The sequence below is a fragment of the Bos javanicus genome, chromosome 4 (assembly GCF_032452875.1).
Source record: "Bos javanicus breed banteng chromosome 4, ARS-OSU_banteng_1.0, whole genome shotgun sequence".
Taxonomy (NCBI): Eukaryota; Metazoa; Chordata; class Mammalia; order Artiodactyla; family Bovidae; genus Bos; species Bos javanicus.
The window spans coordinates 85933986-85948643 of NC_083871.1; the positions used below are offsets into that span (position 1 = coordinate 85933986).

The following is a 14658-nucleotide window of genomic DNA, read 5'->3' on the forward strand; positions in this document are numbered from 1 at the left end:
TGACAAACTGAGTTAGAGAAGGATTGTACTGCTACGCTGTTTGGCACCAACACCTTCAGGGATTGGAGCAGCTTTTTTCCTTGGAAGAGTATTCCCAGTGAAGCTGAAATGTACAGCCCAGTGCAGCTTTGGTTCATATTCAGTCATCTCAGGAGAACTTCAGAAGAGCTTGACTACGCCAAATGTTGAAGTTAAGTTTTCAAATAACGACTTTTAAGATACCTTTATTAAAGGGGAGGGGCAAATTTTGGCGATTTATAGTTGGCAGTGGCTTGTGATGATTGGGATGGGGGGGGCGTGGGTTTAGGTAATTGTTTAGTTTTTGATTACAGATAAACTCATGCCAGAGAACTTAAATACTTAAGGTGGAAAAACTAAAGAAATCTCAACTTCCAAGTTGGCAAGTAACTCGAAATCCTCTGGTTCTGTTTTGCCCCAATTTTTGAATTTAACAGATGGGAAAGTTGATGAAGATTCACTGGATTTAAAAGAGTAGGGCTTGGGAAAGGAAAATGACTGGGGGTTGGTCTGGCCCTCTGCGCTGACTTAGATAAAAACTTGGGGAATTTTTTTTAAATGGTAAAGTTCGGATATAGTAGTGTGTGGTTCTCTCTTGGAATATTTTTCAGGTGATTTAATAAAACTTAATACTACTATAGGAGCTTCAGAGCAAAGGACATGGCTTAATGATCCTGAAGGGATTTCTTCTGGTGGTAGCTTTTGTATTATCAAGTAAGATTCTTTTTTCGGCTGTATATAAGCAAGATTGTTTGGTTTATTCTTTTCTTTTTTAGCGTAGGAAAAGTTTGTTGTTAAGGTATGCTTCAAAATTATTGTTAATTGTATTTTGAATTTACATCTAAGCCTTGTAAATCACAACTGATAAGAGGGGGTGGGCTTTTGTTGATGAGGGAGGGGAAACCTTTTTTTTTCTGTAGACTTTTTTCAGAAAGAAAAAGACAAATCGAAAAAAAAAAAAAAAGAAGAGTCTTCAACACCACAGTTCAAAAAAGCGCTCGGCCTTCTTCACAGTCCAACTCTCACATCATATATGACCATTGGAAAAACCATAGCCTTGACTAGACGGACCTTTGTTGGCAAAGTAATGTCTCTTCTTTTGAATATGCTATCTAGGTTGGTCATAACTTTCCTTCCAAGGACTAAGCGTCTTTTAATTTCATGGCTGCAGTCACCATCTGCAGTGATTTTGGAGCCCAGAAAAATAAAGTCTGACACTGTTTCCACTGTTTCCCCATCTATTTCCCATGAAGTGATGGGACTAGATGCCATGATCTTTGTTTTCTGAATGTTGAGCTTTAAGCCAACTTTTTCACTCTCCTCTTTCACTTTCATCAAGAGGCTTTTTAGTTCCTCTTCACTTTCTGCCATAAGGGTGGTGTCATCTGCATATCTGAGGTTATTGATATTTCTCCCGGCAATCTTGATTCCAGCTTGTGTTTCTTCCAGTCCAGCGTTTCTCATGATGTACTCTGCATAGAAGTTAAATAAGCAGGGTGACAATATACAGCCTTGATGTATTCCTTTTCCTATTTGGAACCATTCTGTTGTTCCATGTCCAGTTCTAACTGTTGCTTCCTGACCTGCATACAGATTTCTCAAGAGGCAGATCAGGTGGTCTGGTATTCCCTTCTCTTGAAGAATTTTCCATAGTTTATTGTGATCCACGCAGTCAAAGGCTTTGGCATAGTCAATAAAGCAGATATTTTTCTGGAACTCTCTTGCTTTTTTGATGATCCAGCAGATGTTGGCAATTTGATCTCTGGTTCCTCTGCCTTTTCTAAAACCTGCTTGAACATCACGAAGTTCACGGTTCATGTATTGCTGAAGCCTGGCTTGGAGAATTTTGAGCATTACTTTACTAGCATGTGAGATGAGTGCAATTTTGCAGAGTTTGAGCATTCTTTGGCATTGCCTTTCTTTGGGATTGGAATGAAAACTGACCTTTTCCAGTCCTGTGGCCACTGCTGAGTTTTCCACAGCATTCTATAAACTTCTTTCATTTTAATATTATAGTTCCAACATTGAACAACTGGATCACATATTTTAAAATTCTGTCCTTTTGAGTTTTGACAAAAATTACTATCCATGGTAGGTTTTTTAGAAGCAAAATATTCATAACCTGTCATCCTTTACTTAAGTTTAAACATTAAGTGCTGATATGGGGAAAGTCCTTCAACTCTATTGATAACAATAGTTTGGTGTTTTGGTATTATAACAAACCACTTATTGTTCCATTTTGGACCAATTATTGGACTTATTTGTTTAAGCCCAAAGTTAGGTACATAATATTAATTTACATGTTATCTTTGGGCTTCCCTGGTGGCTCAGATGGTAAAGAGTGTGCTGCAGGGCCGGAGACCCTGGTTCGAACCCTGGGTCAGGAAGATCCCCCCGAGAAGGAAATGGCAATCCACTCCAGTATTCTTATCTGAAAAATCCCATGGATGGAGGAGCCTGGCAGGCTACAGTCCATGAGGTTGCAAAGAGTCAGACACAACTGAGTGACTTTACTTGCTTTCTATTGGTTAACAACAATCTCCTGCTTCTAAGAGGGTTTGGAAATTGTGCTTGTGTTACATAAATCAAATACTTATACTTCCTCTAGGTGTATCTGGCATTATAAGTGTTAAATTTGCTTTCTTTCTTATTCTTCTTTTATCTTTCAAGTCTGAAGATGGCTGTGAATTAAAACATGCAATTGTATTATGCATACTCATTCATACTTAGTGCTATAATTTTTTAACTTTGGACATTCATAGAAGGTATAATTGTAGTTTATTAATCTGTGCTAATTAATAGTTACTAATTTTCTCCGTTCATTCAGATTCAAGACCGTCAATCATAATGCATTTAACCCACTATTATTCAAGATAAAAATGGCAATATTATATGATTTTTGTGATTTAACAGTCATCACAAATAATTAGTACATCAGTAATCATTCATAGCTCAGTATAAGTACATTTGAAATTCTCAGTTGAAGAGAACGAGAGAAAGTTCTAATTTTCAAAAGATATGTTTTCTGTTAAATGGTAGTACCAAGTGTTCTGGAATTTTCTTTTACCACACAGATAATAAAACTGCAATCATTTGGACTAGAAATATCAAACTCATTTCAATAACTGGTTCATTAAGGCACACTTCCCACTTTGCATGTTGCATCCCCTACTTGAATACTGAAAAAGAAACAAAATGCACTCTGATGAAAACAACAATTATAATACAAAAGAAATCAGTAATGCATCAGAACAGAAAAGCATGGTTAAAAGTAGGCTTTGGCTGCAATTATCCTCCATTTGAGAAATTTTCTTAATGTAAAAATGATAAGGCAAATCATGAGTGTTCATGATTAGTTTAATTAGTTAGCAGCACTAAGGCACATTTAATTTAATCTGTACCCTTTTTATATACTCTAGTCTAAAGACCTTAACTATAGAAAGTCTGAATATTTTACCACTTTAAACCTTTTACAGTATCTACATCATAAAATCCTTCTTATATACCCTTAGCTCGAAATCCCACAAAACTCCCCCGGACCAGTTTCCCAGATTATGCTTGGTTGTTTGTGCTGAAACATTACAAGAGGAGGAAAGCATTAAGGAAGCTGGTGTGACTGGAGTTGGAACAGAAAAGGAATGAGGGAGGGAAGGAAACAGGAAAAAGGAGCAGAGGAAGAGATCTCGGGGGAAGAAAGGGGAGGAGGTTGAAATAAGAAAGAAAGAAGAACCAGAAAAGGAAGAGTTAATGAGATGGTTGAACAGGAGAAAAGCAGGAATACAAAGATGGTTTTACACTCATATCACTCATTGCTGAGCCAAGCCTATTTTTACCTATATATCTATGATCCTGGCATTAGATTTTTTTTTTAAATCATCCTTTTCCCTCTGGGATAAAGCATCTGAAGATAGGACTATGATTCTCCAAAAGAGAAAATTTTCCAAGTTCCCTAATACTCTAATAATTTTTTTCCATCCTCCCATAACCAGGGAAATTCTGAACAACTCAACAAGACTGAGAGTCTGTCCTCTTTCCCAGGATCCTGTGTTCTTGCTTCTCTCTGGAAAGTGTATGCATAATCATTCAGTCGTATCTGACTTGTCGAAACCCAATGACTGTAGCCTGCCAGGCTCTTCTACCCATGGGGATTCTCGCCATGCCCTCCTCCAGGGGATCTTCCCAACCCAGGGATTGAGCCCAGGTCTCCCACATTGCAGGTGGATTCTTTACCTTCTGAGTCACCAGGGAAGCCCATGAATTCTGGAATGGGCAGCTTATCCCTTCTCCAGGGAATTTTTCTGACCCAGGAATCGAACTGGAGTCTCCTGCATTTCAGACAGATTCTTTACCAGCTGAGCTACCAGTAAAGCCCTCTGAAAATGTGGCCCTTAATCAACAGAGAGCTAAAGGATGCTAAGAATAGCCTGGGCTGGAAAGCAACTTAATGTGTGTATTTTTTTGGATGGTCGGGACATCCACTCTGTTTAGACATGCTAACACAATAGATTTGCCTCTGAATTAGTTTCTTCCCCTGTTTGCATCAATGGCAAAAAAAAAAAAAAAAATCAATCTTTCCTATTAGTAATTTTAAAAGTAATTTATGATCAGTAGTTTATTTGCTATTCTGACTAGCTTTTTAAAAACTATGCTTAGAAAGGCTGTGCTAAATGAGCTCTTCTCAAATCTTTATGTATAAAGATTCAGATATTTCAAGTGCAGCTGTACATTAAAACGTTGTTTATATATATGAATGAAATCTTGATTTGTGACCTGTAAAAGCCATTTGATAATAATTCAATTTTGGTAAGAGATCTGAAGTAGAAATTCTCAAAAGAAGTAGTTTTAAAAGCTTGTCTATCACCAAAATTAATGTGTAGTAAAATAAATGTGCAATGAATGATCAAGGAAGCAAGCTCAGATTCATTATTGAACTGAAATATTAAAAAAAAAAAAAAAAGCTGCACAACCTTGTCAAGTTTTCAAGAGGGAGGGAACATTTGGGAACTCATGTATAATTTCATCAGAGTTTATATTCATCTGGCAAGCATGGATATGGCTCTACTGGTCATTAAAATATTAAATGCTTCTGAAATCACTGCTGCTCTGAGTTTTGACTCCCCAACCATCCGGCCCACTCTCCCACAAGCTTGGCACCATCTAGAAAATAAAGCATTAAATTTGGGGCAGCGTTTGCCTGCCAGGATCTATGGAACATCCATTCCAGTTTGTTGTTGTCTGGACCATAATGGTATTAAGTATTTCAAGTGCAACCTCAATGCTCGCTGCCGTTTTTCATGGATATGAAAGGATATATTTGCAGTGGGAAGGAATGATAACCATAGTCTTCTGTTTGTTTTTAAACTGCAAACTTTTATACACTTCTTTCTTTCAGTGAGGTCCAGCCTATCTCCGTCAGTCCCTGGTGAGAACTTGTTCTATATACAGGCTCCAATGTGGTGAATCAACTTCCATTGTCAATTTTGTGCTGCATTTAAGTGAGCTGCTGCTCCTGATGATGTAAGCATGACTGCACTGCCCTTGTGTCTCCCTTCTTCTTATGTTTTTTTCCCCCTCTCCTCTCTTGGTTGAAGTAGAAGAAGGTGTGCTTGTGGAAGGTTGAGCTAGTCCTCCTCCAGCCAGTGTAACAATGTATTTACTAGGTTCATGATCACAGCGATTTGTGATCACAGTATTTTCCTGTGCAAATTTTCATGTGAATTTTTGAGTTAGTTTCCTGCTGCAAGCTTCCTTTGGATCTGGATTGAAGATAGTACTTCTAACAGAGATCATCTCTCCTCACTAACAATTACGTGGACAAGTCTAAAATGAAACAGCTTTCGGCTTCCGTGGTGGCTCAGTGGTAAGAATCTGCCTGTCAATGCAGAAGACCCGGGTTCAACCCCTGGTCCAGGAAGATCCCACATGCCACAGAGCACCTAAGCCTGTGTGCCACAACTACTGAGCCTGTGCTCTAGGGCCCAGGAATCACAACTACTGAGTCCATGTGCTGGAACTACTGAATCCCAAGGGCCCTAGAGCCCGTACTCCATAACAAAAGAAGCCACAGCAATGAGAAGCCTTTGCACTGCAGCAGAGAGTAGTCTTCTCTCTCAGTAACTAGAAAAAAGCACTGAAAGCAATGAAAATCGAGCATAGCCAAAAATAAATATAGAAATAAAAATGATAAAAAAATAAAATGAAACAGCTTTCTCTCCCCTTTTCAAACTGAGTTCCCTAGGATGAGGACCACCATGGAGAGAAACCCCTTCCTCCTCCAGAGACATATCTCAAAGGCCTTGGTTAAGTTGCATTGTGTCCAGGTGTATCACCTCACTTCTAGAAGTTAAATACAGCCTTCTTGGCACCATCTAGGTTTGAGATGGTGTTCATTTTGATCTCCATCACATACACACAATGTGAAGTGTTAGTCGCTCAGTCACATCTGACTCTTTGCAACCCCATGGAATGTGGCCTGCCAGGCTCCTCTGTTCATGGGGATTCTCCAGGCAAGAATACTGGAGTGGGTTGCCATGCCCTCCTCCAGGGGTTCCCTGGGATCTTCCCAGGGGATCTTCCCAACCCAAGGATCAAACCCAGGTCTCCTGCATTGCAGGCAGATTCTTTACCTTCTGAGCCACCAGGGAAGCCCCATTCACACAATCGGATGGGCTATAGGAACCTACTTCCTTTCTCTATCTTCCTTACTACATTGAGCGTCTTCTCAGTTATTCTTAATTGTTCCATCCTAATCAAAAACATCGCCCCCCAAACTGAGTTTCTAATTTAACTGAAAAAGCCCTGAGGTACTGAATAAAATAGTACCATTTCTTCTTTCTGCATTTAGTGGAAAAGTATTTTTTGTTTTGTTTTTTTGGCTGATGTAAACTCTCATTTCTAATTCCTCATTTTGTTTTGTCCCTCTTCTCTGAGGTGAAATGACTTGGGGTAAGAAGCGACTGAACATTGAAGTGTCACATGAAACTCTCCCTTTTCCACTCAGTACTAATGAAAATATTTGCCTTCTACTTAACTAACAGGTCTTTTCTTTAAAACTTGCTGAACTTGTTTTTTAACTTAGTGACTTCAGTGCAGAGTGTAACAGGGACGCTTTAGATTTTCATCTCTTTCATTCCTGAGAGAAGAAAGAAAGGGGAAAAAAGTTCCCAAACTTACAGGCCAAATCAGAAGATTGAAAAAAAGTTTCTTAGTTCATAAAATAAACATTCAAACCTCTCATTGGCTCATGAAATTATTGCTTTCCACTATTTACCAAAAAAAGCACTTACTATCACAGATATAATAGATGCAAATTGCCAATATAGCTTTATTTTATTTTATAATAATATGGAAAGCACAAATAGGAATGATCATTCATCATGAACATAAATATAGCACTTTGGAATATTAACAGAAATATTTATTTATTTCTAGCTCAAATTGAACATATAGAATACCCAGCTTTTTTTAACTCTAAAAATATCTCAATTCTACCTGGAAATGCCCTTCTGTAAATCTAGCCATGCAGTTGTAAAATATTGGTAAGACATAAAGGCATATAGTGTCAGCATAAGATTATTTTAAAATGTTTCATCTATTCCACAAAATTATTCTGCTAAAGCTAAATAAATAGTCATCAAATTACTACTCAGAAGAGTCAGCAGCTGCTTCTATTTAAGGCTTTCAAATATGTCTCTACTGTCCCCTTCTTACTCTGCTAAATTAACCCTGGAAAGAGACAGTGGGATCAGTTTCAAGAGTCCTTTCTCCCTGCAGGGCACTGGGGGGATGATGGAATGGGGAGCAGCTGTATTTCCTGAGCCCACTCTGGTCCTTCTCGTTATTTTTCTTCTTTTTCTTTTCCTCCAGTCTCCCCACCACACCCTTGTACCATCTCAATTAGTTCTCAAGCTTTAAACTGCATTGATATCTTGATGACTCCTATAAGTACATCTCTAGCCCAGAACACTTCTACTGGGAACTCCAGTTTCTAGCATCCAACCAGCTACAGGTTATGTCAAGTTCATATGTGCATAATGGAGTTCTTAGCGATGGAACGCTACATCACTTCTGAACAAGCGGTAAGTGGGATCACCATTCATTTCCACTCTAATGGAAAGTTCTGTCAATTCTACTGTAAAACACACTGCAAATCTGTCTCATTTCCTGCACTCAATGCTACCCACCTAGTCAAAAAAACTGCAGTTTCTCAAGTGGGATACTTCCTCAGCCTTTGCCACACTGATATTGGCTCCATTCAATCTACTCTCCAGAAAAAAAAAAAAAAAGTAGAAATCACTGTCTTCTTATTACAGAAAAGAGAAGTGAGGTTCCTGACAGTAAATAAATTTGTCCAAGGCTACACGGCAATAAAGGATAGAACTAGAATTTTAAGCTAGGTGAATCACCTCAGAGGTTCAACAATTTATCCCATTTCATAAACCACAAAACTGGTCCAGCTAGTTCAAATTTTGAGTTCTTTTTACTAAATTATACTGCTATTCTATATTTAAAGGAATAAGGACCAGAGGAACACTTTTTTGGTCTTCAAAATTAAAATAGACCAGAAAACTCACACATGCATACTATGTGTCTATGTTTATATATATACATGTTGTTCCATTTAAAAGGTGACTTTGGGGACTCCCCTGGCTGTCCAATGGTTGAGCGTCTGTGCTCCCAAAGCAGGGGGCACAGTTCCATCCCTGGTCGGGAAACTAGGACACTGCATGCACACCTTGAAGTCTGAAAAAAAATTTCCTAATAAAAGGTGGCTTTAGACAAAGACTTAATTGAAAAATAGTGGATTTCAGTAAGATTGTTAATGGAAGAGCTCTTTTCCCTTTCATATAGCTTTCTTTAAAAACCTTGCTTTTTTTGCATCCAAATATTCTCAGCAGCTTTGATCTCTTTCTATCTCTCTCTGCCTCCTGGATCATTCTATTTGATTCTTTTAACATTGTTTACAGTTGGATACTGATATAAAATGCCCCTTTCAGAATTTCAGCAACCACAACAGTATGTAGAAGACAGCATTTTTTATGATTTCCATAAGAGTTTTAAAGTATAACATTTTGCCTGGAATAATCATGGTTGGGGACAGGATTTTAAAAAAAAACACAAACATCAACTGGTTATAGGAAAAAAACTAACACTAGGGCATGTGACTGGTGAATGAAGGAGACCTTAAGGAATTAAGTAGGCAGCCAAAAATCTATGAGGACAATTGCTAGGCTTAGGGATTTTTCTCACTCCAATGGTGTATGGGATATGTGATCTCTGGGAGATTGTGTGAGGCCAGAGCTCCAACCCCATGAAGTCTGAAGTTCGAGTTTTTGCAGGGTATCATTTACACCCTGCAGATCATCGCCTAACATTGCACAAGGGTCTTTGGAGCCTCCGTTTGGCAGCCAGCCATGATTCACTGCAGCAGCATATTGTCAAGGCAGCTGGCCCTTCATCTGCACACACACAACACACACACATACTCAACCCACTGCTGAAATTAACCCTTTCTCACCTAACAACACATACACTCCCTCGTTTTTACACTACTTATAAAAATCACATGTATTATTCCATTGAAGACCAGTTGTCTACTGCCTCTTTTCATATAATATCTCTAAGCTTTCTAACAACCATCGAAGGTGGATATTATCATTTTCAATTTACAGATGAGAAAATTAAGAGATTGAATACCTGGTCCAAGGCCTCAGACCTAGTATGCAGATGAACTCTAATTCATACTAACATCTGTCTGGTTCCAAAACTCTCCTGCCATTGATAACCAGTGATCTATTCATGCTTCACACAACAAGACCTAGAGAAGAGGCAAAAGCTCTTTTGAAGTGCAAAGTCATGAAACTCATTAGGAAGTTAGGTAAATTACATTACTAAAGTTTCAAGTCTGTCTCCATTATTACCAGAGCTTACTTGCTTGAGAACCATAAGAATCAATGATTACCCAAAGTGTGTGCTTTAATCATTAGGATACGTCATACTTTAAATACTCAGTACTTCAAAGAAACAACTTATTTTAATAAGGCACTAAATAATGTTGTAGAAGTCCCAGAAAAGGAAAGGACTTGGCCATAATGTGGTCAGAATGTAGTAGATTCAAAGTTAGCTGTCTAACTTTCAAAGGGCCATCCTAAGTTGGCATCCTCTAGTGAATTTACCTAATCTAGACATTGACCTCAGGAGAAGGCAAAGGCACCCCCACTCCAGTACTCTTGCCTGGAAAATCCCATGGACGGAGGAGCCTGGTAGGCTGGAGTCCATGGGGTCGCGAAGAGTTGGACAGGAATGAGTGACTTCACTTTCACTTTTCACTTTCATGAATTGGAGAAGGAAATGGCAACCCACTCCAGTGTTCTTGCTTGGAGAATCCCAGGGACGGGGAGCCTGGTGGGCTGCCGTCTATGGGGTTGCACAGAATTGGACACAACTGAAGCGACTTAGCAGCAGCAGCAGCAGCAGCAGACATTGACCTCAACTTTTTGATAGCAGGATTTTGATCTGTGCCTGACACTAAAAGTGATTCCTACTGAATGAGAATCTGCGTTCTTCCAGATTGGGTCCCAGGTGGAAAAAAATCATTAATAGACTGTTAGTTAAAAAGTAATCAATTTAGTATACTTAAATGTAAAAGATGCTTACTCCTTGGAAGAAAAGTTATGACCAACCTAGATAGCATATTGAAAAGCAGAGACATTACTTTGCCAACTAAGATCCGTCTAGTCAGGGCTATGGTTTTTCCAGTGGTCATGTATGGATGTGAGAGTTGGACTGTGAAGAAGGCTGAGCGCCGAAGAATTGATGCTTTTGAACTGTGGTGTTGGAGAAGACTCTTGAGAGTCCCTTGGACTGCAAGGAGATCCAACCAGTCCATTCTGAAGGAGATTAGCCCTGGGATTTCTTTGGAAGGAATGATGCTAAAGCTGAAACTGCAGGACTTTGGCCACCTCATGCGAAGAGTTGACTCATTGGAAAAGACTCTGATGCTGGGAGGGATTGGGGGCAAGAGGAGAAGGGGACGACAGAGGATGAGATGGCTGGATGGCATCACTGACTCGATGGACGTGAGTCTGAGTGAACTCTGGGAGTTGGTGATGGACAGGGAGGCCTGGCGTGCTGTGATTCATGGGGTCGCAAAGAGTCGGACACGACTGAGCAACTGAACTGAACTGAACTGAAATGTAAAAAGGGGCTTCCCTGGTGGCTCAGGTGGTAAAGAATCTACCTGCAATGCAGGAGACCTAAGTTCAGCCCTTGGGTAGGGAAGATTCTCTGGAGAAAGGAATAGCTACCCACTCCAATATTCTTGCCTGGAGAAGGCTATGGTCAGAGGAGCCTGGCAGGCTACAGTCCATGGGGTTGCAAAGAGTTGGACACAACTGAGCAATTAACTTTATATGTAAAAAGGGATTTGTTCTTCTTTGCAGTTTTCAGTTCATTTTATAAACCTTATAAAAAACCATGTAGAAAGATAACATTTTCACAGTCCCTTTAAAGGAGGTCTTTAGTTGCTATCTGGACCAGTTATAAATCTTGTTAATTTAACTCCTTTTAAACATTTTAAGCTGCCCTAGTGCATTTAATATGCTCATTTTTTTCCTATGCATACATAAATTATCTAACAAACTTGCTCAAGTATTTAAGCAATACTTAGAAAATCAATAACTGAATGTTAAAACTGGTTTCAAGTTTTTTAAATCTTCAAATACTTTTATAAAATTAATTATATTCAGTCTAGACACATGATCCTCTATCACTTCTTAGTTAGGCATTTTAAAACAATGTTACAAGGTTGACCTGTTTTTCTAACAGGTTAAAGCCTCTTAAGCATTACATCTACTTAATATAGCAAGTATGCACACTTTAATTAATATAAAAGTATTAATATTACATTTTGGTTCTTTTCAACATTTCTACAGTTAATTCTACACCTCCCAGATATGAAAACTTTACCACAAAGGAAACATACCATCTCACACAATTTTGAGGGTTACATCCCCATAGCATTTTTGGAGCTGCCTACTCATCTGCTCAGTGACCTCAAACAAGTCCTGGGATAAACCTGGATCCTGTCTGTGACAGGGCTAGAATGTACTGAACTTGGTAGATTACAGAAGTTTATAATAAGGACTTCCACAGTGAAAGAAAAAAACTTCATGTGGCTCATATCCATTAGAAGTGAATCACATTCAAGTCAGGTTAGAGTCTCTAACTTCTGCAGGTGGCCTTGCTTCTCAGTTGGATTTTGCTTTCCTGAGTTCTAAGACAAGTAAAGGTATTCACATCTAGGTATAAAAACATTGGATTGTAAGAAAGAGACGAGGGCGAAGAAAGACATCTCTCTCTTCCATCTTCTCTTACTAGATAAGACATTTCTCCTCCTGTGGGAAGAAGGAACCAAGGAAAAGAAAAAACAACAGGATGTCTCTTCAGGAATCCTTCTCAGTTCTACCTACACAAGAGGGAATAAGTGCCCTGTGAGCCCTGGCAACAACCATCTTCACATGAGGAATTGCTCTGCTCTGTGAAAGGGCTGGAAAAGGTTAGATCAGGACAGCATCTACCCTGATGAAGTCAGGATGGTACAGCCCATGACAAAGATTCTCATTTTCCCACATTTCTATTGAAGATCAATCACTTTTCTCACCTGTAGTTGTTTTGTTTTTTTTATGTTCTGTTAACATAAAAAATCTAGTTGATGTCAAATCTCATGGGCCTGAAAGCTTTCTGCCTTTCAAAACACTCTACATGTCTCTATTCTCATCCATTATTATATCTCAATCTTAATTCCCTCAATTCCAAATCCATGAAGGATAACACAGTCCCACCAGAATCATAAGAGAAGTACTGAATAGACTCCATGGAGATAAAACCCCACCACAAGGCAGACAGGTTCTTTTCTGTTACATTCTCCTGGGAACTTTCATTTAAGAGTAGTAATTGCTTTCTTTTTATAGATATGTCTAGCTTGCAGTTTAATTTTTTAAAATTAAAAAAATAATTGTTTAGTAATAAATACATGAGTGCTGAGCTTATTTTTAAGCAGTTCAGAACAGTCACTCAGTCATGTCCAACTCTTTGTGACCCTGTGGACAGCAGCACACAAGGCTTCCCTGTACATCAAGGAAAGGGACTTTTATTAAAATAAAAGTCAAAAAACTGGTTAATTCTGGGAGTAGAGGTGGGGAAATGAAACTGGTATGGAGCACAGGGGACTTTCCAAGTACAGTTAATCTGCATTGTTGGGTACAGAGGTGTTTCTTGTTATTATGCATACACTAGTTATATATTTTAATATATATGAATAGTACATTTCAAAAATAAAAAATAGCTTATTCATGATAAAAATGGCAAGTGTGATGATTCCATTTATGTAAAATTTTATGTATAGAGTTTATGTTTAAAAATAGAGATGTTTAAAATAGCAGCCATCAAAAAATCAATAGATGATCTCTCCAGATGGGGAGATTTCAGATGGGTTTTGGTTTGTTTATATTTGGAAGTTTTTTGCTGAATTGTTCTCATAATATTCATATAATTAGAAAAACCAATAAAATACCATTTTCATTGTGAACCAAAAAGAAGCATGTCTTACACACAAAAAATTATTCAAAAATTGTACATGTAGCATTGCTTTTTCATATTTATTTTTAAATTGTATTTGGAAGCATTTTTTTTCTCCAGTTGAAGAAACAGTAATATCTGGTATATTGTGTGTTCAGTTCAGTTCAGTTCAGTCGCTCAGTCGTGTCTGACTCTTTGCAACCCCATGAATCGCAGCACGCCAGGCCTCCCTGTCCATCACCAACTCCCGGAGTTCATTCAGACTCATGTCCATCGAGTCAGTGATGCCATCCAGCCATCTCATCCTCTGTCGTCCCCTTCTCCTCCTGCCCCCAATCCCTCCCAGCATCAGAGTCTTTTCCAATGAGTCAACTCTTCGCATGAGGTGGCCAAAGTTTTGGAGTTTCAGCTTCAGCATCATTCCTTCCAAAGAAGTCCCAGGGCTGATCTCCTTCAGAATGGACTGGTTGGATCTCCTTGCAGTCCAAGGGACTCCCAAGAGTCTTCTCCAACACCACAGTTCAAAAGCATCAATTCTTTGGCGCTCAGCTTTCTTCACAGTCCAACTCTCACATCCATACATGATCACTGGAAAAACCATAGCCTTGACTAGACAGACCTTTGTTGGCAAAGTAACATCTCTGCTTTTCAATATGCTATCTAGGTTGGTCATAACTTTCCTTCCAAGGAGTAAGCGTCTTTTAATTTCATGGCGGCAGTCATCATCTGCAGTGATTTTGGAGCCCAGAAAAATAAAGTCTGACACTGTTTGCACTGTTTCCCCATCTATTTCCCATGAAGTGATGGGACCAGATGCCATGATCTTTGGTTTTTGAATGTTGAGTTTCAAGCCAACTTTTTCACTCTCCTCTTTCACCTTCATCAAGAGGCTTTTTAGTTCCTCTTCACTTTCTGCCATAAGGGTGGTGTCATCTGCATATCTGAGGTTATTGATATTTCTCCCGGCAATCTTGATTCCAACTTGTGCTTCTTCCAGCCCAGCATTTCTCATGATGTACTCTGCATATAAGTTAAATAAACAGGGTGACAATATACAGCCTT

The 14658-nt window shown here is 38.9% G+C and overlaps 1 long non-coding RNA gene across 1 annotated transcript; it reads left to right on the plus strand.

The window, feature by feature from the left end:
• The first annotated feature begins 2583 nt into the window (after positions 1-2583).
• Positions 2584-13637, plus strand: LOC133246344 (uncharacterized). Its single transcript, XR_009736015.1, has 3 exons — positions 2584-5535; positions 7885-8096; positions 12397-13637. It is a non-coding gene; the product is annotated as an uncharacterized LOC133246344 (long non-coding RNA).
• Positions 13638-14658: the final 1021 nt, after the last annotated feature.